A 24,605-nucleotide genomic window follows, 5' to 3' on the forward strand; every position below is an offset into this window, starting at 1 on the left:
GCGGGCTGAATTTATTGCTACTTTAACTTTGTTTAGTCATAGAAGGGCTTTATTTATGCTGTTAAATTCAAATAGTGGTTAACAGTGACCACACAGCTAAAGAAATGGCAAGAGTCATTATCACTAAATCACTGCATTGCTGAGTTCCCTTAATTAAGGGGGGGCTGAATCCGTGGACATTGAATAGAGAATAGGGTGGTAAAAGAGTGATTGATTGGGATATCAGTTGCTTTCCTTAGAAAACTAGATTTCTATATCCTACTCTGGCAAAACAAGAATGAAAATAAAGCTCAAGAGTCATCTAAAGTGCTGAATTAATTGAAGGCATATTAAAAAGTTTTATAGGTTCTCTATAAAGTAAAATAAATAGCTAGAAAGTTATATTCTTTATGCAAACATTTTTCATTACAGTACGTGTCGGTCCCTTAGTGAGAGCTCATTAACTTTTTAAAAATTACCTTTAATGGGCTACTCATTATCATCACCATCAAATGCTTCACTTGTCCGACATTCTAGCGTTTAGTGCAGATTAAAGCCCAAATTACCCTCTAGATACAGGGCATATTCAACTATGCAGGAAAAAAAAAATCTTTCAGTAAAGTCATGGCTTATAAACAGTGAACATTAGGAATGCTGAAAGCAGCCTTTTTTTAAAGCTCAGAAATGTGTCTCAGAGTGGTAGCTGTGGTTTTGAGCAATAAAAAAAAAATGAAAAGGTTCCTCATTTTCAAGTCCCTCATTGGAAAGATATGTGGCTAAATGTAATTGTGAAACAGCCGATCTGCAACCTGGTCTCCAGGGCTTGGGCATAGCCTTGTTTGGCTGTTGTTTAGCTAAGAGCCTCGGACAAGTCATTTCTTCCTTTGCCTGAGCTCAAACTTGTTGGTAAGGAGATCTGCGCTGTCAAGGCCTGGAAACCTTTCTATGAAAGCTGCTTTAGGAGATAACTGTTAGGTTGTTACTCATCCTGCAAGAACTCTGCTGGATCTAAAAGCTGCTGTGCACAGGAGCAGAAACAGCAACCAGACTCAAGTTTTGAGCTTGTTTATATTGGCTGAAGCGTCTTGATTTCAGTGGAAGTGTACTCATTTGCACCAGCAGGGAAATTGGCGTCCACTCTGTTTTTTTTCTAAGGGTGGTGGTTGGGAAGAGTGGAAACTCAAAAGTGTCAATTAAGAACTACAGACAGCCTGGCGTGGTTTGATATACTGGGAGCTGCAGTACTCGTGCATGCTGCTGTGATGAATAGCAAGGCTCAGCAAGGTTGCTTTAGCAAGGTAGCCCCAAGAGCATTTCTATGAGTATTCGAGGTAAAGCAGCTTTACTTACTCCTCTGAGGAGTAAGACAATATATAAACAAGGCTGAGTCTTCAGCTGGATGAACTCTAACTCTGAGGGAGCCGGCTGATTCATGTTAGCCATGGTTTTGGGCCTCAATACACCGTTTCCTGGGTTTATTTGTGAGCAAACCAGTGGTTTGCTTGTGTCACCAGTGTTCAAAGGTGCTCTTGGGCTGTGGTACCAAGGAGACTATGAAAATGACACCACCCTTATGCACATGAGACAAGGTTTTTAGTTTAAGGAGGCTCTGGTGCCCTGCTATATTCTTCCTGTTTGTGGGGAGACATCCTGAGAGTGCCTTCTCGCTCAGTAAAAAGATCCTTGAGTTGTTAAAATCTTCCATCTCTGCACCTCTTTGTCTATTTCCTTCAAGAATATCAAAGCAATTGAACTGCAATACACAGTCAAGCTCTTAACTGGGATAAATTCTCCTTGAAGGTGGGATCTGGGTGGAGGTCCGAACTTTAATTCCTTTAAAATAAAGATGTTCTGAAATTGTCTTGTCTAGTCACAATGTTCTTCTTATCCCTTCAGCTGAGAAGATTCTTCAGATATAACCCTCCTGGAGCTGTGTGCCTGATGCAGGAAGTATCTGAGGATGGGTGAAAAGCTGCAGGCATCCTGGCACAGAACTAAAGGAGCTTCAGAACTGTCTGACATGGTGGAGCTGGATTGTTCCCCAGATATTCCTGAGATGCTGCTGGTAAGGTTCATAAGCTAAGACTATTTAAAGCTTGTGCCAAAGAATGATGTATACGGCCCTGTTAGTGCTCATATATTAAAGTCTAAATAAATACAGGTAGCTCTTCTGGCATCCAGATTCAGGTGCTCTTTAAAAAAATAAAATCAAATGAAAGCTGTTCAGTCAGGTGTGCTGATGTGGTGTCTTCCTCTCTAGAGGTGGCTTGCAGGAAAGCTGAGGGATGACCTAGACCTACTCCAGGTGTACCTCTGTGGTAGCTACCAAAGCAGAGTCAAATACATTTCTTTGAAATAAACAGATGATTTTTTTTTTTTACATGTGGTGTAAGTTTGCCAAATGATTATTCTGCCTTCAGTGTCAGAATGCTTCTTTGTGGCCTTTGGAAAGAACATAAGACTACAAATCTGAGTCATAAAATGAGGTGCTGAAGGTTAGGCAGGACAGAGATGCTTATTTTGTAGCCTGTAGCAGTGGTATCAGTGGGAACTTTGACTTCAACTGAGTCAGACTTGGTCTTACACAGCATGAGTCAGCCCAGCCTCATATAAAAATTATGAGCCTGCCAAGAAAGGCCTTCCCCCCCCCCCGCCCTGCCCCAGCAGAAAACAGTAGAGAGCCTGGTGTGGGGGCTTTCTGTCTGATTTGTGTCAAGCTGCATAAACTTTCTGGGGTGGTCTGGTTTCCAGGCAGGTTACCTTGCAAAAAAACATCTCCCTATTTTGTTCCCCAAAATATTGTAGACCTTCCTGTAACTGGTAACTCTTCATAGCTTCTGATGCATACTATTTTAATGCTATGATTAGTCCCAAAGAATAATTTGTATAGTTCCCTATCCTTTTTGATCAGCAAAAGGAATGGTTCAGGCCTGTTGAGCTTATTTGGTTCCCCTACTGAATTTGTGAAGGAAAAAGGTTTCAGGTTGGACATGTAGTTTCCTGGGGAGGTTTTCTCAGGACACTTAACACTTCCTGCAATTTAATTCCTGAGTGAGTTGATCCTAGTCACTTTGCTTAGGAAATTTCTCTATAACACATTCTGTTAACCTTAAATGACGGCATAGGAAACCAGGCCTAAAAAGCTTAAATACAGGAGCTTTCAAGTTGTATTTTGTGACTTCTCTTGCCTTATTTTATCAAGAATAGTACTGCTGTATCTCAGTATCAGGAGCACTGAGATAAAGACTGATTTTGAAATGTTTAGGCTGAGATTCATCTCACTTAATGTGGACATTTCCAGTTTCTACCGTTGTGCTTGTCACCTATGGCCTTGCACATTCTCTAAGAGAAAACAGATGCCATTGGAGCATGATTTAAATGACTTACTTTGGATGTTCACTTGAATTGGATCTAGGGCATTATTTGACTCTACTGAGCAGATTTCCTAACAGGACTGTGGTGACTAACTCTGGTGGAGACAGACATTCAGTGAGATGTGTATTGCCCACTGATTGTACCTCTGAGCCCAGGGTGGCAGGAGGTCAAGCTAGGACATGTGGTCTGCATGGGTAAAAGCCTTATTTCCATCAAGTCAATGTAAAGGCAAACAAAGCTTTGTATTTGTGTGGAGGTGGACAGGATGTTTTGTCTTGTTAGCCCCTGAAATGCCAGTTGCTAAAAGTTGCCCTGCAGGCTGGACAAGGGCACAGGCAGTCCTACAAGGCCTGAACTGCACTGCTGAATTGTCAAGTTGTTTTTACAGCAAACTTTCAGTTGATTGTGGATGACTAATGAGCTCTCCCCTCCTCATCTCCCTGTCACAGCTCTGTTCTGTGCTTTCATTGCCTCTTCTGTTTCTGCAATGGTCTTGACCCTAAAAAAAAAAATTGTTAGAGAAGAGAGATCTAACCAACTGGCATTGCTGGTGCAGAGGTGTGATCTACTGTTATTCAAATAGGCAAAAAGGAAAAAAAAAACCCAAAGCAGTAGGACCAGACACAGGAGCACAGGTTGTGGCCTCTGAAAGCTCTCAAATGCACATGCGTGTTGGAATTGGAGAACATGTGGAAACCACCCAGAAATGCTTTGCATGCTGTATGCCACATTTGGAAGTTGTAGGACAGTGCATGTCTAGTCAATATGTACTTTGCATACAATCACATGCACTTGGCCTATAAGTTGTCTTGTATTGTTCAGTGTGTCAAAGACTTGATTTATATTCTTGTTATTGGGTTCATTAGCTGGGCATGATAAATATTTTTGACCTTTCAAGTCCTCTACTGTTATTTAACCTCCATCTTTAGCAGTTCCTGCCACTTTGAGGACATCCTGCTGCTTGTAAGGGAGTAGGCTTGGCACACCTCTGCACCATGCAATGCAGCATCATGTGTGAGACCTCTTTACTACCCCTAAAGGAACCGTTTTCCAGGTAATCACAGCGCCCTGCATTGACTGGAGGTCCTAGAAGCAAAGTAGCCATGTTGGCACGCCCCCTAATGAGGCTGTGTAGGCTAATTAAATGTCCTCATTTGGTGTGTGCTGGATGCATTGTGTAAGCCACAGTCAGAAGCATAAACTGATGGTGTGTAATTGAGGTAAGGGGTTATGAAGAATACGTCTGGGACTAACTTGACAGAAACTGTTGTCTGTATGTGTGTTGTTTATCTTGGATATTGCTGATTTTTAGCTTTTTGGATTTCATTAGTTTTCATATGCTCCTTTCTATTTCCTAACAGGACAGATTTTTCATCCAAATGGTAATATTGTTGATATCTTTGAACCAAATAAAAATTCTTTTTTTGGTCTGATTTTTTTCCCACCATCTGCCTGAGCTTCTGCAGTGCCTGGATGTAGCTAAAAACTGTTCTTTTGTGACCTAGGGTTCCTGTTGAGTTGACGTGTCCCTCTGAATTGGCAAATACATCATGGAAGCAATAAAACTAGCTTATGGTAAACAGCAGGGAAGGCTGTTCATAACTGATTGCTGAAATCTTGAGCAGGAATGGGACTTCCTGGTCCGTCTTGCAGTTTGTAGGCAAAGCAGCTACAGGGATGAAATACCTACTCTGTGGTAATGTCATGGTGGTCAGTGATCCTGAAAACACCTCAGTGCAAGAACAGCCCTTCTAGAGCGTGTCTACTCAACTAGCATCAAACTGTCTCACTCGGGTGCCAGCAGAGGAGAGCCACAACAGCTTGGCAGTCTGAGTTCCTCAGCAGGATTTTTGCAGGCCATATTGTTCCTACCTGGGCAGAGCTTGGACTCCTGAGTTGAGCTGCTTTTGAGGTTAAATCAGTTAGACCTACCTCGGCTGCCATAACTAGTGTAGAAATACATCAGAAACTTCTGGAGTTATCTTATTGTTGACATACATTTAGCGATTCCTCCTGAGTTCTCCCACCCATCTTTTGTACCCACTGTGCCACCCACATGCCAATTGTGGCAACAGGTGTCACACGTGGGGTGCCCCAACGTTGGTATGTGAGGCAAGAGCTGATGGGAGAGCTGCCATTTCCTGTTACCCTGCCTTATTTTAGCTGCTAGTGCTAATTGTCATCAAGAACAGTAAGCAGAGCTCTGAAGCATTCTTCAGTCACTGCTTCCTTCCAGGCAAGTGCTTATTTGGTAACATGTTGACCATCTGGGTCATTTTTGAAAAGCAGCCCCATGTGTAATTTTTATCATACTTGTACATTCTCTTGCTGTTGCATCTTTGCTGTGCTTGGAAATGAAGACAGTGTAATTACTTAACAATTATCTTGTCAGCTTGTGGCAGAATGTGAAATTTGGATTTGGGTACGGAATGAGAGTGAATTTAAACGCCGGGGTCTTGTGATGCAGCATTTAATTTCCATGCTAATTTTGGGGATGGGTAACGAGGTAGATGTGTGTGGCTGAGCCAAATGACCCAGGGTGCCCTCGTGGGCATCGAAGGAAGGGGGTTTTGTGTGGCTCTCCAGAACACAGGGGACTAGCTGGCCATGTAAAACCTCCATTTATCTAAGTGTGCGGCAGGAATGGGGACAGATGTCCTGCACTGCATTGCCAGGTGCTTACCTGTTGCTAGGAATGAAGCTGACACTGCAGGCGTTTTCAGGTAGTTGACAGCCATGGGAGGCAGGGTGGGAGCAGCCATGGGAGGCAGGGTGGGAGCAGGTGTCGGCCTGATGGAGGAAGAGGCAACCTTTTCCATAGGGCCACAGATGCAGCGTGCCTCTAAGCATGTGCTCAGACTGTCAAGCCATCTTCTCTGTTGGTCCTGGTTACTTTTTAATGTGAACAGAGGACAGCAGTATGCTAAGACTGGTTTCCATTCTCTAGCAATTCCTTCTGGGTTCTTTTACCCACCAGCATAAATGCCTGCTAGAGGCTCCCTTGGGCAGGGAAATGCTGGCTGAGAAATGATCACCTTGTAGACAGCCATGTTAAACTGAAAAGAACACACTTGGAGAAGAAGCACTGTCCACAGGGTTTAAACCTCAGCAACATGGTGTTGTCATCTGTGATTCAGAATATGCTTTGGGGCAAGCCTTTGGTGCTGTTTTATGGGGGTAGGTATTCTCCTCCTGTCTCTCAGGAAACACTCAGCCCTTGCCTGATGGCGATGGCTCTGTGAGTGTGACAGCCAAACAGTACTTTTACAACCACTATTGACACAAATTCCAGCTGTTCTGCACTGACAAAACACAGCCAAAGATGTTTATTTTTCACTCTGATCAGGTTACAGCTTTTTACCCCCTTCTTGCTTAGTTGGAGAGACCGTAGCAAGTTCAGCGGTCAACACAAGTGTCGCAGCTGGCAGACTGCTGGGCCCTGATCTGGTGTCAATGCACTTGGAATTTTCAGGACAAAATGCTGTTTCTGTCAATGCAACTCCGTTAACACTTCGGCATTTTAAGGCCTAAACCTCCTGCCTGTAGGAGGTAATGTGGGATTTCAGAGATTAGAAAGTGTCGTATTATGGGCCGTGAGTGGTTTGCATTTCAGCGTCAGCTGAAAGTTCAGATGCATCTGGGCAGAACCATGCAATAAATGGGCCAGGCTTCTGAATGCAGACCAGGCTGCCTGTTGCAAAGGAATTACTATTCTGGTATAGGCAGTTACCTTGCACTGCTGAATGCTTTGCGTGGCTGGAGTGGTATAGCAGTAGTCCAGGAGGTACTGGGATGCATTTGAGAAGCCCAAGTCCTTTGTTTTCTCATGCAGTGTGATGAATATTGCATTAAACCAACACGTTACATTGCTGCTTAGGGGTGCCTGATTCTTCAGCATTGAGCATGTTCTTGAGGCCTTATGGCTCCACATCTTACACTGCTGTGAGTACTGTGAACGTTTTCAGAAAGCCCTGCAGCCTTTGATAGATTAGCCTGTGGTGAAAGCAAGGAAAATTGAAACTGGGGAAGGGGGGAGGAAAGGTGGTTACTTAATATTCAATTGCTTGTTTTCTTCCTTCTCATTATCCAGAACAATGATTAGAAGTTTGTGTTAATTGCCAGTTTGTGTCAACTTAAGCAAAAATTCCCCCAATGGAGGCTGTCTCGCTGGCAACAAAAAGTTGGGCCCAGGACAGTGGTCTGTGGAGAACACAGGCCTGGCATTCCCGGGGTTGGAATAACATGGATGATTGAGGCTCAGCAAGGAGCCTTGATCGTGGTATTGAGAGCCTGGGGTGTACATGGCATGTCTGTGAGTCTTGGTGGTGGGTGAGTAGGTATGAACAATGTGTAAACAAGTGTGAAACAGTTCAAGGCTACCTGTGCAAGGCCCAGAGGGATGGGAAGACAAATAGGAAATGGGATGTGTCTGGTGGCTTTGAGCTTTGGCTATATACACAAGTGAAATCCAAGAAAACTTGCCCTCATGTGAACACACTGGGTACTTGTGTGTACAGCTGAGCATTCATGCACAAGTAAATTGGGAGCTCACAAAAATTGATCAAGTACTTATGCATAGACTGATTGGGCACTCAAGTGTGAATTAGTTGTGAATGCATGCATGAACTAATTGGGTGGTCATGCATGAGCTAACTGGGCAGCTACCTATGGATTAACTGAGTGCTCGAGTGGAAATGGCTGCCCACTCAAGCAAGAACTGATTGGATGTGCATGCATGAAGGCAGTTTATCCTGCAATTTGTACAATAGTCTTCCCCTTCCCTCTGTAAAACATTTGATAGTAATAATTCATATAGCACTGATGGGTACATATACTCTCTAAAATTCTGTTCCTTGCTTTGTGAACCATATTATAGGAGCTAACATCAAAGTCAGAAGACCTTACTCATCACAAATTCCACCCTTTGCCTCTGTAGACCAGACTATACAGAGGTTAATATAACAATGTACATGTGCACTTACTAAAATTCGACCCTAGCCTCCTGAGAACCAGATTGGTCTTTATAATCACAGCCCAAACTTTTCTCTATTACAAGCTCTACCCCTTGCTAATGCAAATGAGGTTATTGGGGTCAATCTTATCATAGTCTGAATGTGTTCTTCACAAACTCCAGCCCTCACACACATGGATCAGACTCCAGGGGGTTAATATAACAATCTGAAGTTTTTATGAACTTCACTTCTTGTTCCTGCAATGCATGTAACCAAGAAGTCACAACAGTTTGGATATACATACATTATAAACTCTACCCATTGGCCCTGTGGGCTACGGGGTTAACATAATAATCTGTGCACTTATTACAAATTTCATAACTTGTTCCCACAAAACACAAAATCAAGAATACAGCAGATTTTTTTTCAGTTGTTTTCTATGCACTGGCATACAAAGCAGGTGACGAAGATAGTACAAGTAAAGATTAAGGTTCATGAGTTAAACTGGCTGTAGGGCATTGTCCAGACCTAAAGTGGTTGCCAAACAGTGTTTTCTTGCTAAAACATGGGCATGTCCCCACTTGAGTAGTAAAATGGTGCACCAAATAGCTCTTCTGTGATTCTGTGAGATCATGTGTCAGACTGGTAGGTGCTCATGCGTGAATTAACTGATCACATGTGATATGTTTGTGCAGTCATGCATGAATTAATGGGGCATCTTGAGTCAAGTGGATGTGCATGTGAAAGCCAGTTGGGTTCTCAAGCATGAATTAATTGTGCACCCATGCAAGAATTAACTGGATAATCAAGTGTAAATTAGCAGGACACTCATGCATGAACTAACTGGGCAATCATGCATGAACTATTTGGGTGGTTTGGCAGGAATTAACTTGGCACTTGGATGTGAATTAAATGTGCACCCATGTGTGAATTCAGTGGGCACTCCCGGGTGAACTGATTGGGCCCTCATGCATGAACTGGCAGGGTGCTCAGGGATGAATTATCTGTATGCACGTGCGTGACCTAATTTAGCATTCATGCACGTACTTATTGGGTGCTCATGCATGAGTTTGTTGGACATTTGAGTCTGACCTAGTTGGGCATCCCTACATGAGCTTGTTTGGCGCTCATGCGTGAATGCAGTCAGCCCTGCATTTCATGCCCTCAGGGACGTAATATGTATGTATTCAGGCTGTTATAATATTAACCCCTACAGTTTGATCTACGGGGGTGAGAACTGAAGTTTGTGAAGAGTACATGTATTCAGAATGTGATAAGGTCGACTGCAATAATCTGGTTCTTATGGGCAAGGGGTGGAGCTTATAGTGGATAAAAGTTCAGACTTTCCTGATGATAACCCCTGTAATCTGGTTCTCAGGGGGCAGAGGTAGAGTTCTAGTAAGTGAATGAGCATGCTGTGACAATATTAACCCCTGTGTAGTATGGACTACAAGGGCAAAGGGGGGAGTTTGTGACAGGTAGGATCATCTGACCAATGTTAATTGCTATAATGTGTTTTGTAAGAAAGGAATGAATTTTTAGCAAGTCTACATACTGCTACTATTTTAGCTCCCTACTGTCTGGTCTGCAGGGAGGAAGCATGAAGTTTGTAATGGGCGTATATTAAGATTGCAAGGATGCTGAAGATAAAGTTTGTAATGTATTTATGTTGAAACAGCTCTTAAGTGTTTTGCAGAGGTGAGAAGAATTTATCGGGCATAAATTGCAGGATTTATTGCATTTATGCATGGGCACGTGTTTGGTTCACGCATGAGTGCCCATTTAGTCTCTGCTTGAGTGCCTAGTCCATACAGGCATGGGATGGGTGTCCAATTAGTTCATGCATGATCACCCAATTACTTCACGCATGGGTGCTCAATTAGTTCATGCTTTATTGCTCAAATAGTTCACGCATGAGCGCCCAATTAGTTCATGCCTGAGAGCCCAATCAATTCATGCTTGAGAGCCCAATTACTTCTGGATGAGCACCCAATTTACTTGTGCATGAATGCTCAATTAGTGCATGCACAAGCATCCGATGAGTGTGCACCCCGAGTGCCATGCGAGCTCACACGAGTGCCGAGCTGAGCACACGTGGCAAGAGAGCTGGCAGGGCAGGGGGCAGCCACCAACTGCCCTGTGTGGGTGGCAGCTGGCTCTGAAGTTGATATAACCATTGCTGGCCTCCCAAAATGCCAGGGCAGACAGTGTGAGGAGATGAGTGGGGAGATGCCAGAGGAGACATGCGGACAGGAAGGTGGCAGAGAGGACATGCGGCTGCAGATGTGCTTCTGGAAGAGGCTGCTCTGGTGAGACATGTGAAGCAGCAGCAGATGCGGGCTGTGACGTACACGGCCCCAGCTCCCCGGGTCGCTCAGCGCATCACCAAAGGGACTGAGGCGGACTCTGTGTAACCTGGGATGCAAACAGGAAAAGCTGACACTAGGAAGGGGTATTTGGTTTAAGCTGAGCCTTGGAAAGGGGGAGAGGAAGTAGTTTTGTAAGTTACTGTCAATTAACACAAACTTCTAATGCTGGTTTGCATATCAAGAAAGAAGAAAACAGGCAATTTAACTCTTAAGTACAAAATTCTCCAGTGGAGGCGGTTTTGTGTGCTGCAGTAATAATTGGTCGAGAATGCAAGCAATGGCCAGGGGGCACGGGGCTGAAATAATGTGAGTGACTTAGAGGCTCAGGAGGGAGTACAGATTCTGGTATTGTGAATTTGTATTGTTGTGGTGTGTCTGCAGGGGGTTACGGGGGGACAGAGTGTGGGCATGTGGGAAATGGAGAATTTGAGGCAACTGGAGCAGCGAGCTCCTGTGGGCTGGGAAGGGGTCTGGGAAGAGGTGAGGTGGATTCTGCTTCAAGCCCCTGCCCCAGTGGCCCAAAGCCTGGGCTGTCTCCACGTGAGTGATCCAGGAGTACTGTCCCTGAAGGCATGGTGGGGCTGGGAGAACCTGGGAGAACTGCATGTTGCTGAGCTGTGGGGTGCAGAGGGGCTAACTGTGTTCCCCAAACAGGTCTCAGAGAGCCCAGCAGCACTTGGAGGGGCTGGGGAGTTGAGCTGAGGGTCTCCTTCAGAGTAAGGGCCTGCTAAAAGGTGTTAACTCAGAGCAAAAGGGAGGCTTTTGGTCAGAACAAACAGCTCGCAGTGCTGAGCTGGTCAAAGTATGCAAGATGCAGTGCTTATCCCTGCTTCCTGGCCCCCAGGGGTAGGGGTGGAGTTCATAATTGGTGTGCATTAAGCTTGTGATGATGTTGAAAGTAGAGTTTATAATGGATTTATGTTGAAACAGTTCTTATGTGTGTTCTTCAGAGGTGGAGGGTGGAAAGTCTCAGGCATAAATTACAGGGTTTACTGCGTTCACACACGAGTGCCCAAATAGTTCACGCATGAACGCCCAATCAGCTCATGCCTGAGTGCTGAATTAGCTCACGCTTGCACGCTCGGTTAATTCATGCATGGGTGCCCAACTGATTCATGCATGAGAAGCCGATTGCTTCACGCTTGCACGCCCAATTAATTTATGCATGAGTGCCCAATTGAGTTACGCGTGAGTGCCCAATTAATGTGAGGGATAAGAATTCGGAAAGTGCCACTGCCGCGAACCCCGAAACTGAAGCCAGATGCAAATTAAAGCCCCACCTCTTAAAGGCCCTCTGGACAAATTAAGCTATGCTGAAAACCAGGCCTTTGGTTCAGATTGAAAAGAATTGAAAACCAGCCCTCATTCTGCACCTGGGTGTACTTAGTACAGCTTTAACTTAGATCCTTTTCTAAGGACCCAGAAAGCAGCTGTGTGGGACATGGGCTTTCTCCACTCAGAGTCCTAGCTAGTCCAGCCTTTCCTCTGCCCTATTTTATTTTTGTGTTGTGTGCTAATCATTAAAACGTAGCTTCCCATCATACAGCTTCCTCAGCCAGGATGAAACGTCCATTCCTAATACCTATGGAAATAAAGATGTTTTAAAAGGAAGAACAAAGTTAAACCAGCAGGAAAAAAAATCAAGAATACAAGACAGTTCACAGGCTGTTTCAGGAGGAAGCAGCAGTGCTATATTCTTACTTCTAATGGGTGCTGGAGAAAGGACGTTAGCAATGCCCTGGCATGGTGTTTCAGCAAACAAAAAGTTTGTCAGGGAAGAGCTGGAGGAAGAGAGTATAAAAATCTGTTCTAATATCACATAGGCTATGCTTTCCTTTTGATTCTTTCAAGACTTTCATGATGATAGCAGTTCCATCATCTAATTTCCATTTTTTGAAGGTCTCCACCGTCCTAATGTTGGTACCTCTCTGCTGGCTAGTATAGTTCCTCAGCTGAGGTCAGAGCAGTGAAGTTACCTTTGGAGGCTGACAGAGAACAAGTGCTTCCTTGGGGAATCAGGAGGCAGTCAGGAGGGTGTTTTCTGTTTTTAGACTCATGACCTGTTGATGCTTCTAAATTGACCTTTCCCATCTCTGCAGTGTTCTTCTGGAAACTTTAACTAGTATCTGCAGGCTGCTTTTGGCAGAAGCATGATACGGTGAGTGTTTCACCAGCTTGCACCTCCTTTAGAATCTGTCTTTTCTTAGAAATGGACAAAACCTTGTGTCATGTATGGCCACACCATTGCTCGCCACTCCAAAAGCTGCCAGCCTAGGGGGGAAACCAAGCAGGAAAGCAAGCAGCTATCTTTATAATTTGACTGGAAAATGAACAGGAGACCATAAGCTTGTCCATTTACAGCCTTTTTTACTTGCTCTCGACCTGATGCATACAGGTAGTTATGTATTTGGGCAAAATAATTCATTGACTTTGTTACTGATTTTGAGCCGTTCTTATTTAAAGTGGAAATGGCTGTCTGTTCCATCTGTAGTACGTGCTTTAGGAAAACAAAATCCAGGATGTGGCTCACCTGGCTCTGATTTCTACAATGACAGGCTTTATGCAGCCACAGAGAAACTGATTTTGATGGTAGATGAAGGAGAAAAAGAATAAATAGCAGACACTTGAGCATCTCTTGGTGGCAGTCAGTATTCTGGTTTCTCCACCTCGGAATGAAAGTATCAAATTAGAGCTGTTTGGGCTTGAAGATGCAGAGTAAATCTGCCTGAGGACCTGGGTTCTGTTATTCTTATGTAGCTTAAACAGTACTTTACTCTGTGGGTGAGGTCCCTGATTCAGAGTGTACTTAGCAGGTGCAACCTGGCGAGAATGAAGCAATGCAACAACAAGCTATGGAGGAGTCGAGGAGTCAGTGTTTTAAAAAGCAGGCAGTAAATGAGTTATTGCAGGTAGAATAAAGTAGGGGCATTTTCAGACTCTTCTGGAAAGTGTTTCTGGTATCACTGCTATTTCATTTTAAGCTGGAAGCAGAGATACACTTGTGCACACATGCTCCTTCCCAAGTGGAAGGTCCTCACTTGGGTTGTCTTAGGTCTTGCTTGAAACAGGGACCCAGAACACAACCTAATTGTACCTCTGGTGTCACAAGCTTAGGGACAGCGTTGGATTTCATGCTCTGCAGCGTTGTGCATGGTAGCAGAGCAGTAAACAGGGAGGAAAAACTTACTCTTGTTCGGGGACAGGAGGATTATGTGCACTGCTCTTGCTGAGTCTGGCAGCTGACCAAGAAGCTGCGTTAGCACCATCCTCTCATCAGACTGGCCCAGCTGCACTGCCAGTGTAACTACATGGAAGGAAAAGATAATAACGAAGGATGAAAGACTCAAAAAGCCCTCTGTTCATCGCAGGCTGCTATGCCTTTGCTGCCTAGTATTAATGTTGCAACGTGGCAACTGGATGGGAAAAGGCTGTGCTGTCCACACGCTGAGCTGTGAGGGCTTTGGAGGGAGTGTGGGAAGAAAGACCAAAGAGGGAAAAGTCTATTACAATGGCAGCCTGTAAAATTTTTATTGCATCTTTTACACATTCCAGGGGATGCAAGGCATTTTAAATTGGGCTGTGTGAACTGCTGCATCCTGAAGTCAAGAGCGCAGCTTTGGTGTGATGTTTGGATATAATGCATACTTCTCCATGAAGGACAAAAGAACAGAGTAATGTCTAGTTTGGGTCCATCAGTAGTTCTTCCTCCTTCTCCATCCCCTTGAAATTAAAGGGTAGAGGATGTGAAGGTCTTAGGGGTCCTCCCTCTCTGCCTTTTGTTCTAGATCCTCTCTTCAGGGATTCAAACTCTAAAAGAGTATGTGAAACCCTTGGTCACAGAGAACAGACTGAATTTCAGAGGGCTGAGAGCTTGCTTTCCTCAGCTGACAGATGGCCTTCGAACCTTGCTGTACCAGGCCCAAGTTTTGTCTGTCTTCAGCAATTTTTCTTTGCTTCTCCACCACAGTCTTGCCAGAGTTTACAATGCATTGTAATCTGCCTGATTTCAGTAAGATGATACCTGTACAGAGTGGACAACCTGCCCCCTTAAAACCCTCTTCTCTCTCCCATGCTCTCACCTGTGAGTAGCAGCAAGAGGCAACTGATAGGGGGCCTGAGGAATGTGAGCTGTCAGGCCTGGGGCAGAGCCCCTTTTAGGAGTTTAGCTGGCTAAGTTGAGAGTTGAGCTGTCAGAATCCAAGCTCAGCTTCTTCACTGATAAGAGCTGTGCTGAAGAAAGCTAAAAGGAGGGGCAGGCCATTGCTTTCATTTGGGAACTACTCTCAAGCTGGGGCTTTACCACTGGCTTCCACCCGTGCTGCACTGCACTATCTGGGATGGTCTCATACCACCAGGGCTCCAACCCTGACCTGGAACCACTGGCTGGGCTTCTCAGCTTGATGTCGGACCTACCCCATTGCTGCAGACTCACTGGATGATCATGGAACTGTGCCTGACCACAGTCCCTGTCTCTTGCCCTGGACCTGCCAATTTCCATCCCAGCTCCGTGTTGGTGAGGCCACTGCGTGTGCCTGCTGTATCATCCTGCTCCGCTCCCAGCTCCCTGTCCTGTGCCAGTCTTCGTGGCTCCCTGACAGCACAGGTGGGCACCAGTGGTTGTGCCCCAGCTTCAGAGCAGCTCCCCAAAAAGGAGGGGCAGGCTCTTGCTTCTAGATTTCTTTACCACAGCTCTTAACAGCAAAGGAGCTGACCTGGGACGCAGCCAGCTGAATTCTTTAAGTTGACGAAATCCTAGAGAAGGAACATGCTCTAGGCCCTGAGAAGAGCATCGTACCTGTTTGAGCACCAGTCTATCTTCTCCCTTATGCGTAGCCCTGCATGTCTTGGCAGGCTGGCTCTTAATGTACACACTGATGCTCTGCAGGACAAGCAGATGACATTTTTTCATCTGAAGGTTTTGCTATTTGCATTTTAGGCACTCAGGACTGTGGAAAAATAGAACTTGTGAGCCCTGTAGGTAAGGTATAGTATAAGGTAAGTCTCAAAATGCAAAGGGGTTTAGGAATTGGCACCCGCATTTGTTTGGGAAGAAAAGGGACTAATTTATGAGGGGATCAACCCACTGAAAAGGATAATGATGAAATATACACTGTTTGGAAGTGAAGCACTGAGAACAGGGACATGGTGGTAAGAATGTGTGTGGTGAGTCTGTCAGGTAGACACAGTTAAACTAGCCTTAAATGAATTGGTGACAGCAGGGGTAAATTAGTCTGTGCTCAGCTCCCTCCACGCAGCCTCATCTACAGAGACACCTGAGCTGGTGGGTTTTATAGCTAACTCTGCTACCTCTGCACTACATGCATACCCTGAGGTAAAGAGAATATAAAGGGGGTTGGAAGGAGAGGGACAGAGCAAGCAGCCAATCTGCAGAGGGCAGAGGAGCTGGGATCAAAACTGCTGCTAGTTCTTTGAAAGTCATGAAAAGCCAGAGCCTTAGTTTGCTCACACAGACACAACTCCTCTGGGCTTCGGGGAGAAATGTCTGAGAGGCTCTCATAGTACGTGCGCGGAGCCAGCCTTGTTGTGCTAAAAAACAAGTTCTGATTAACTGTGCACGTGGCAGGAATTTTGCATTGCCGCTAAAGCAATAAAAAGTCCTGAAAGGTTTCTATGACATTAATTTTAGTTCATTTGAGATAATCCATGTCGAGTTTAAATAATACATGAGATCTGTGCGTTGAAGACATGCGCTGTATCTCAGCCTTAGTGAAAAGAAATCTGCCTTGTTGACACCGAGCAGCCAAGCCAGGAGACAGGGCAGAACTAGTTTTTCATCGGAGTGTTGCTGCCTGTTTCTTCTCCTGGCTTTCATCTCGCTCTCCCTCTCTTTCCCGCCTCCCCTTTTTTTTGTTGATTGGTGTCACCTCACATGCTTAGGATGTCTGCCTGTCTGCTCAGAGTGTGAACACATTCCTCAGAATGCTGATTTGCTCGTTTCACACCAGTGTCAAAATGACTTATTAAATTCAGCACCTCCTGATACTCGCTGCCTGATGTGTTGCTATCCAAACATTAAATGACAATAAGCATATGCAGCCGCTGGGCCTAGCAAACTCATTTAGTTTGATAAAAATGTCATGGCAATATGCTTTAAATCACTGTCCTTTTCATCATTAATTGCTAGCTGTAGACCTCTTTACTGTGCTCAGTGCAAGTGTTAGGATGCTGCTCCTTCTAGCCCGATTAAACATTTTTTCTAACTGTAGAAATCCTTTTCGGTGGCAGTGTTATTGCATAAAGAGATAGATTTTGCTCTTAATTAGCCGACATGCCACCAGGGATACTTCAGAGTCATGGGTGTGAAAAAGCCTCCAGCAGAGGCTGATTCTCTGGGATTAAAAAAAATAATATATCAGTGACTTGGGAATAATTGGCAGCTTCAGCGATGGTAAGTTGGCTCTAGCAGTGACAATATGTTCTGCTGTAATATCAATACCTGCTTCTGTCTGCTTTCCCGTCAGCTCTCTTCAAACTCAGCCAGAGCAGTTCTGTACTTAACAATGTACAACATGCGATGCTGTGGGTGGGGATCCACTCCCCACCTCTTCTGCTGTCACTGGTGAGCTGCATAGCTTTCCTAAGGCATTGTGAACACAGGTTTTGTTTGTTCTTCAAGAGAAATGCAGCTTTTAGGCCATGCTTACTCATTAACAGATAGTGTAAAACAAGAAAAAATTATCATGTGTGTAAAATCAATAACAAAAATCTCAGGCTGGGGCTCTAGGGGAATCCTGCTGCCACCTTAAGTAGTTGGGACGAATCCAGACATCATGTATACTGTTCTCCCCTGGCTGCTGGTGCTCCTCTGGAGAAAGCAGTGTCCTCAAAGGCCACCGGTGATGGAGCTGCACCAGTCTGTTCCCGAGCGTCCATTTCCTAACTATTAGAAGGCCTTAGATCCTCTACCCTTAGCACCTTCCCCAAATTTTCTCTGTGACAAGCTGAACATGTAACTTCTTGCCCTGTTTGCAACAGAGGAGGAGGACAGATTACTCCCTGCCTGTTGGCAGTGGCCCAGTTTGTACTGGCAGACTGTTACGCCATCCCATTCAGTCTGCCCAGCAGACTAGCCTGTCCAGGGGTCTTCCTGCTTTTTCTTATAGCTCCATCGTTGTAAACTCTGAGCTTGAACCCAAATGTATCTGTTAATTTCTTGTTACTAGCCATACACTTAATTTTTACTTCTTACTTTGAATTTTGTCTTTAAGAGGTGGACTCTCCTTTGGCCAGAAAGACTTAAGCTACTGAATTGCTCTCAATATTTTGCATGCAATAACTCAGAACCTAAGGCTGGCCAAATTTTCAGTGCATGAAAAGGATTTCTGCCCCCCAAGAAGATGACGGCTTTTTTTTTTTTTAAATAATCCATTGACTTCTTTTGTTCCTAAAGGATGTAAGGTTATTTGTTGGTATATACACACACTGTTAGCATAGAATTTCAGAAATCTCTTTAAAGACACCTATTTCAGACTCCTGGGATGACTTTAAAATAAACTGATTCAGAGCTTGACCAGATGTAATATCTGAGAGAACAATTCAGCCCAGTAGAATTAAAATAAATAAATGGTCCTGTGTAGGACTAAGAATTTTATTCACAAAGTATATTCCTAAAATACTTTTGTGATGTGATCAGCTTTTCAAAAGGGGGCACTTATGTGCATGGAGAAACCCGTCCAGCTTACTGTGTGAAAGTGTGAGAGTTTGTGGGTCACACCGTGCTGCTACCTAGGACTATTGTAACACTTATGGGCTCAAACCTGTATTCCTCAAATAAATTAAATCCAAACACTTCTAATTTGGTAAATGTGTGCTTGATTTGAAGCTCACTGAAATCAATGGCAAGTCTTGGGATGTGATCCTAATTGTCAAGGAGAACTTGCAATTACTTAGCACATCTTCTAGAGAGAGCGATATGATTTCAGCAGTTAAGGATGCTCTTTTCCAAACAGAATGAACTCTAACACATCCCTCACACTGAGAGCCTGTCAAGCTGTAGGAGACAGATATGTGATCAGGCATGCAGCGGTGCCTGTCTGGTAACAGCAGAGCAGGGGCTGTAGTACTGGTGTCAAATGAAATGAGAAGATGGCCGGACTGTGCAGGGCCTATCTCCTCCAGATAAAAGGCCGCTGACCTTTTTGCATCAAGCCTGGAGAGAAGGGTCTGGTTGAGCGTGGTATGCAAAAGCGTTGGCAAGAGGCCTGCTTCATTAAGGTTGAGCTCCTTTCTCTTACCTTAGGGGAGTAATTTAAGATGTGTCTATCACATTGCTGAATCTTCACAGGTATGATGGATTATTCCTTACAAATGGAACCACAAGGAAAAACATTCTGAAACGTTGAAGTGATATACTTAATTTCAAAAAAGTCAGGAGTGCTTTTCTTTTGAGCTTTTGAAGAAGTGTCCTATTTTCACAATTAGCTGCCCTTATGAAGGGGTTAATCAAAAAATGAAGTGGGATAGTTTTGGTGGGCAGTAAAATCTTGTAGTGAGCAGAAAGAACAGCAGCTATATTTTGATGTGTTTTCATTTGGTTAGCTGATATCTAAAGAATTAAAGAAAAATATTGTCTTTTTTTCTCCCTATTGTTGATTTGTTCAGAAGCAAAAAGATATTTTTATCATTCCTAGTAGAAACCTAGTTTTTGGCCAACTTTTTTTTTGTTCATGTAGTACCCCACCAAACAGCTATGGTTATAAGCCAATCTTGTAGACAATTCCTGATGCATTTGTAGAGCTTATACTACTCGCTTACAAAGAGTGCATCTCCTCAGCTATTTCAAATATCTTTTATTTAACTATCTTCCTACAGATAGGTTGTCTGTGATGTAACAGGTATTTATTGATAAGTCTTTCTACTTGTGTGTGTTCAATTTGGTTTGTAGTATGAATAAAGCATTAGGTATTACAATGCAAAATAGCTTTGTCATTTTTTTTCCCCAGTCTGTGTCAGCCTTGATTACCTTACTGGGCTTGCATGGTTTGTGGGCAGGAGATTAGAATTTGCTAACAGGTTGTATCTGTGTACCTGAGAGTAATACTTCTTGCACTTCAAGTGGCAGAAAAGAAACCCTGAGCATCCATGTCTCTCCTGCTCTAGAAACTGGGGTTTTACCACTGAGAGCAGGTTGGGAAGGTAATCCTGTTGTAGCAGTCCAACAAACAGTAGGAAAGAAAGGGAAAGGAGAAAGGTAAATGCTTCAGGCAACAGTTGACATCTATCCTGTGATGTGAATGGGGTGTATTTTCCAGGCTCATAAAAAAAAATCTTTTAAAAGGGAAGAACAAGCATGACAAAGGTCAGAAAGACCAGAAAAGAACAGGACTTTGCAGAAGATACATTAATGTTGCTATGACAAGTGAAAAGATTTTTGATGCTATTTTTTAATGTCATTCAAGTAGTATATTAATGCAAGCAATGAATTATTTTCGGTATTTTACAGACCAGCCAGGGAAGGCACTGCACACAGTAGCTTGGAGGAATAATAGAAGGCTCAGAGAAGACATCAAAATCTGGTAAGATACTGGGATGCGGATGCATTTGGGAAGGCTACAGCAATTACAGTGCCTGAGTTAATCCAGTGCTGACTGTCAACAGAAAGTCCCTACTTTATTTCTAGGGAAAACTAGAGATCATCTTGTATTTCTTTTTTCTTTTTTTTTTTTTTTCCTGGTATGTGATGGCAAAACAGTGTTGAGAGTCTGTGATGATACAGAAATACACAAGAGACTGATCACTTTTAAATTCCCCTACTATTTTACTTTGATAATTTTCAGTTTTAATTCTTCTCATTCATCAAACAGTTTGGATGTGGTATTTGGGTTGATGAAAGGGAGCATTAAAATGGAGTGAAAATACTCATATCAAAGAAGACACTGAAAAGATGTGGAAATTGGGCCGAGTCAGGTTTCCATAGTTAGAATAAGAATCTCTCAAATAAACAAGCAGAAAATTGTTCTCATCTCTGGTGCCTGTGAGTCTGTTAAAGTAAAGTAGAACTGACAGAGCTACTCACAATCTCCATGTTTGAGTTAACAGTGGTGCCATTCAGACAACAGACAGAAACTCCTCTACATACATATGCACACATTTTTGGAAAGAATTACACACTTTTGCAGAACCGTTATTAGAAAAATTCCCTGAGATAACTGTTTGTTATTGATGCTGAAAATAACATGACCATACCCATTTGCACTGAATACTGATTGAGCTCAAAGCACTTCGGAATGAAAAGGGATCTCAGGAAAGCTCTGCCATCCAAACACAGCGTGGTGAGGGTTGGCGGGCACGAATAAGGACAGCTTGCTGGCTGGTTTGTGACGAGTGGTAAAGAGTTAAGTGAAACCTGAAAACTCTTCGTTTGTGGCACTGCTGCTGTGCACCCTATTCTGGATAAAATCTGTTGTCACAGCTTTATCATCCGTGTAATCAGGTGTGATATTGGCTCTGTGTAGCCCCTCCTGCCTGCTTTCTCCTAGTTTATGCTGGGAGGAAGCAGAGTAGTAAGAGAAAGAAAGGGAACAGAAGCGTTTACTTGGTATGAAGTGCTGTTAAAAGGACATCTATGGGCCTCTTACTTCATACGGTTTCATTCTGTAAATGGCACTTGAACTAAAATATTCCCTTTCATCTTTCTGACAGAAATATGACACAGTAATTCTTTGTGAAAATGTAGATGATACGCTGCAGTAGTTACAGTGAGTTAGGATTAAGTGGCAAATGCCTACTGTTAAAGACTTAATTAAAGACACAATAGCTCTGGGAGGTCATTATTGTAATTACAGTGCTGCCTATATTGTTGTAGCCAAGTACATGGTTGTAGTATCATGTTATCTCTACATAGTGTCCTGGTTTGATGAGGCAGCTATTGCACACATTCCATACAGGATCATTCACACAAGCCTTCTGCTAGTCCATTTAAGCTTGAAAACCCGTTTCAGGGCTCAGTTTACCTTTACCAGTTTTATATGGATATAACTTCATCAGCTTCAGTGCGAATGCTTTTTTTTAACCCCTTTTCTGCTAGAGGAAAATTAGGCCTTTTGGCTTTAGTTAAAATCTGTGAAAATTATTGAAAGGGCTGAAATGTGACCTTTGTCCTAATGCTGTGTATGTCAAGTGACTAAGAAGAAATAGTAGTTCTTCTCTTGGTTTGATCAACAGATAATTTGAAGACTAGATCCACCACTCAGGAATCCAAAGAATCTGTAAAATTAATTCTTGAAATTAAGGAATTTTTATTAATTAAGGAATATATTTTAAGGAATAAGGAATAAGGAATTAATTAAGGAATGTCTCACGGTAACCATTTTCAGCAATGTATTTGAAGGATGTTCAACATATTCATCTTTCCTAGAGGCAAGATTTTCCCCTAAAGCTTCAAGCAGTAGGACTGCTGCTGCTTATGGCAAGGGAGAGCTTCACAGCTGACTAATCTCATGCCTGGAAGTACCTTGATCCGAGTTTTGGAAAGGGGATTACAATACTACTAAACAAAGAAAGGTTAAAGATAATGTGGGTACCAGTCCAAGTACAGTCAGGGCAAGATGGATTTCAGGGACCTCTGCCTGCATTAGGCCTGTATGGACTGCTGAAATAGCTTTTGTTACCCACATTTGCTGGCTAAAATCCAGTATGAGCTTGGGCCACAGTGGCAAGGAGTTAGAATTCTTTCACTGAGAAGTTTTCTCTCAGAGGACTTAAAAAAAAAACAAAAACAAAAAACAACAAACAAACAAAAAAACAACAAATCAGGTATCCAGCCTTTCAGTGGTCTTCTATAAATGGTGGTGTTTAAAGCAAGTCTTCTTGGATCTTTGAGTATTGAAGAAGGACCTGAAAAGTGGAACACTGTCAATAGGAGAGGCAGAGGCACCCCAGAAGATTAACTGAAGGCTTTATTTCTAGAGGTGTGAGGCTGAACTTCAGATCAACTCCCACAGAGGTGAGCAGGAGAATTTTTGAAAATTCTATTTGAACATTCCCAGCATGTGGAAGTATCCCATCTTTGAGGCTATCAAATAAGGGTGCCAACTTTCTTTTCCTAGCTTATATTACTAGTGTCCAGCAACAACAAAAAATTCTTTTTGCATTGTAAGCTTGGGGTTGAATTTATCTCATTTTGGCTATCTTAAAAATGTGGTTTGTTGTAAATAAATCACACACTGAAAATGCTTTATTCATTTGTAGGCTGTGCAGGCTGTAGTCTCACTGCTTAAACTTCAGTGAGGAGGTGGCTTTCATTTTTGTTAATTCTCCTTGAGGGCAACCTTACTGCTTTGTTACAGGTGGAAGCAAGCACACAGAGCGGGCTCCATGTGCTCCATTGGCACAACCCTCTTCCTCCAGCTCAGAGGAGAGCAGTGAAAGCTCCAGTCTCCTTGATGCTTGTTAACACTCTTCTCCTCAGCTGTCCATACCTCCTCTTGCTCAGTGGCTGTAATGATAAGTTCTGTCTCTGGGATTTCTAGCCTTCACGGATAAGTGGCCAGTTACGATTTTTCCCAGTCGTTGCCTACCCGAGCTGAACGAATGCCGTTTTCCATCTTCCTTCAAGACAGCCTCCTTAGTTCCCTGACCACTTCTCTGTTCCTCCTTTTAATGAATATCTATCCTCATAATATCATATCCACAAATTAATGTAATGATTCTGGATTTGAGCTATCTAGTGAGAGGATTATCAGCTTTGTGCTCTGCTGGGATATTGTCTGCTACAAAATACTGGCTTGGCTTACGTGCACGTAATATTGCCTTTCAAAGCCTGTGCTATCTATTGCTTTTCCTCACTTGGTGGTCTCAATATTAGTGTTTCTTGGGTTTCTTCTCTTCACAGTGCAGGTCATTTTTAGATTATGCTCCCTCCAAAGTCTTATGCCTTAACTTGTCAAGGGGTAACTAGCTCTCTGACAAAGATCCACAGTGAGGAAGGCATAAAATAAACATTTGCTTTTTCAAGAGATTCTGAATGCACTGGAGCATGTTTCTATACTGGAAATAACTCTTTCTATAATGTCTTTTTTTTTTTTTGGTGATTCTTTATTTCAGAGGTAAATCTTCTCCTCAGTAAAAGTGGGAAGGTACTAAATTCTTGAGGAAGACAGGTTTGTTAGGGCTTGAAATAATAACATTGCTTGAATGAGGGACAGCTGAGAGGTATACTTGAATTATACTTTCATCTAATCAGCCCAGCTGAATCTGGTGCTGAGCTCTGTAAACCTGAATTCATGAGTAATTTCTAGTTCTGGTGTCCATTCAGAACATGTCAATTTAATGAGGCTGCCCTGTAATGAATTAAAGTTATGTGCCAGTGCTGGTAGTAAAGCTGCCTCTTTAAAATGCACATGCTGTGGCAGGAGGTTGGCAGAGAAAGTTCGGATGTTGCTTTCCATTTTTTTCTTCCTCTGGCTCCTTATTTTTTTTTATCCTGTCTTCTGTGTCAAGAGAAATTGAGAAGACAAGAACTCTGAGCTTAAATGAAAACGGATGAGGTCTTTCTTATACCTTTAGCTTATTACCCCTGACAATTAGGCTATTAAAATTATTGGTCTATGCTAAAATTAAGTGATGTGCTTTGCGAGTAGTTTATTTGCTCAGAGAACAGCCAAAGCAAAGGGAGCAGCACTTGCATCCGTCTGCTAAGATTCTGCTCTCATGTACAGTGATGATTTTGAAAGAAATGCTCAAGGTACATGGTCTTTCAAATCATGATATCTCTTGACAGTGCTGTCAGGATCTCTAATGCTGATCCGGCTGCAAGATGGAGAGTAGATAGTTGTGAGAGGAGGTGACCATTGGCAATGCTGTTTAATTTGAGCCTGAGAAATATTACTTGCTCTGGCAACACATGAAGCTTGGAAACTTGGGAAAACTATTGGATCTGTTTGGCAAGTTATTTTTATTTTAAATCTGT

At 43.2% G+C, this 24,605-nt stretch overlaps 1 long non-coding RNA gene across 1 annotated transcript in view; it reads left to right on the plus strand.

The window, feature by feature from the left end:
* Nucleotides 1–24,036, plus strand: part of LOC121068133 — a 71,188-nt gene extending 47,152 nt beyond the window's left edge. Inside the window, exons 3-5 of the long non-coding RNA XR_005818644.1 lie at nt 1,876–2,044; nt 20,139–20,211; nt 21,860–24,036. This is a non-coding gene — a long non-coding RNA (uncharacterized LOC121068133). The remainder of the gene's footprint in view (nt 1–1,875; nt 2,045–20,138; nt 20,212–21,859) is intronic.
* Nucleotides 24,037–24,605: the final 569 nt, after the last annotated feature.

The sequence above is a fragment of the Cygnus olor genome, chromosome 3 (assembly GCF_009769625.2).
Source record: "Cygnus olor isolate bCygOlo1 chromosome 3, bCygOlo1.pri.v2, whole genome shotgun sequence".
Taxonomy (NCBI): Eukaryota; Metazoa; Chordata; class Aves; order Anseriformes; family Anatidae; genus Cygnus; species Cygnus olor.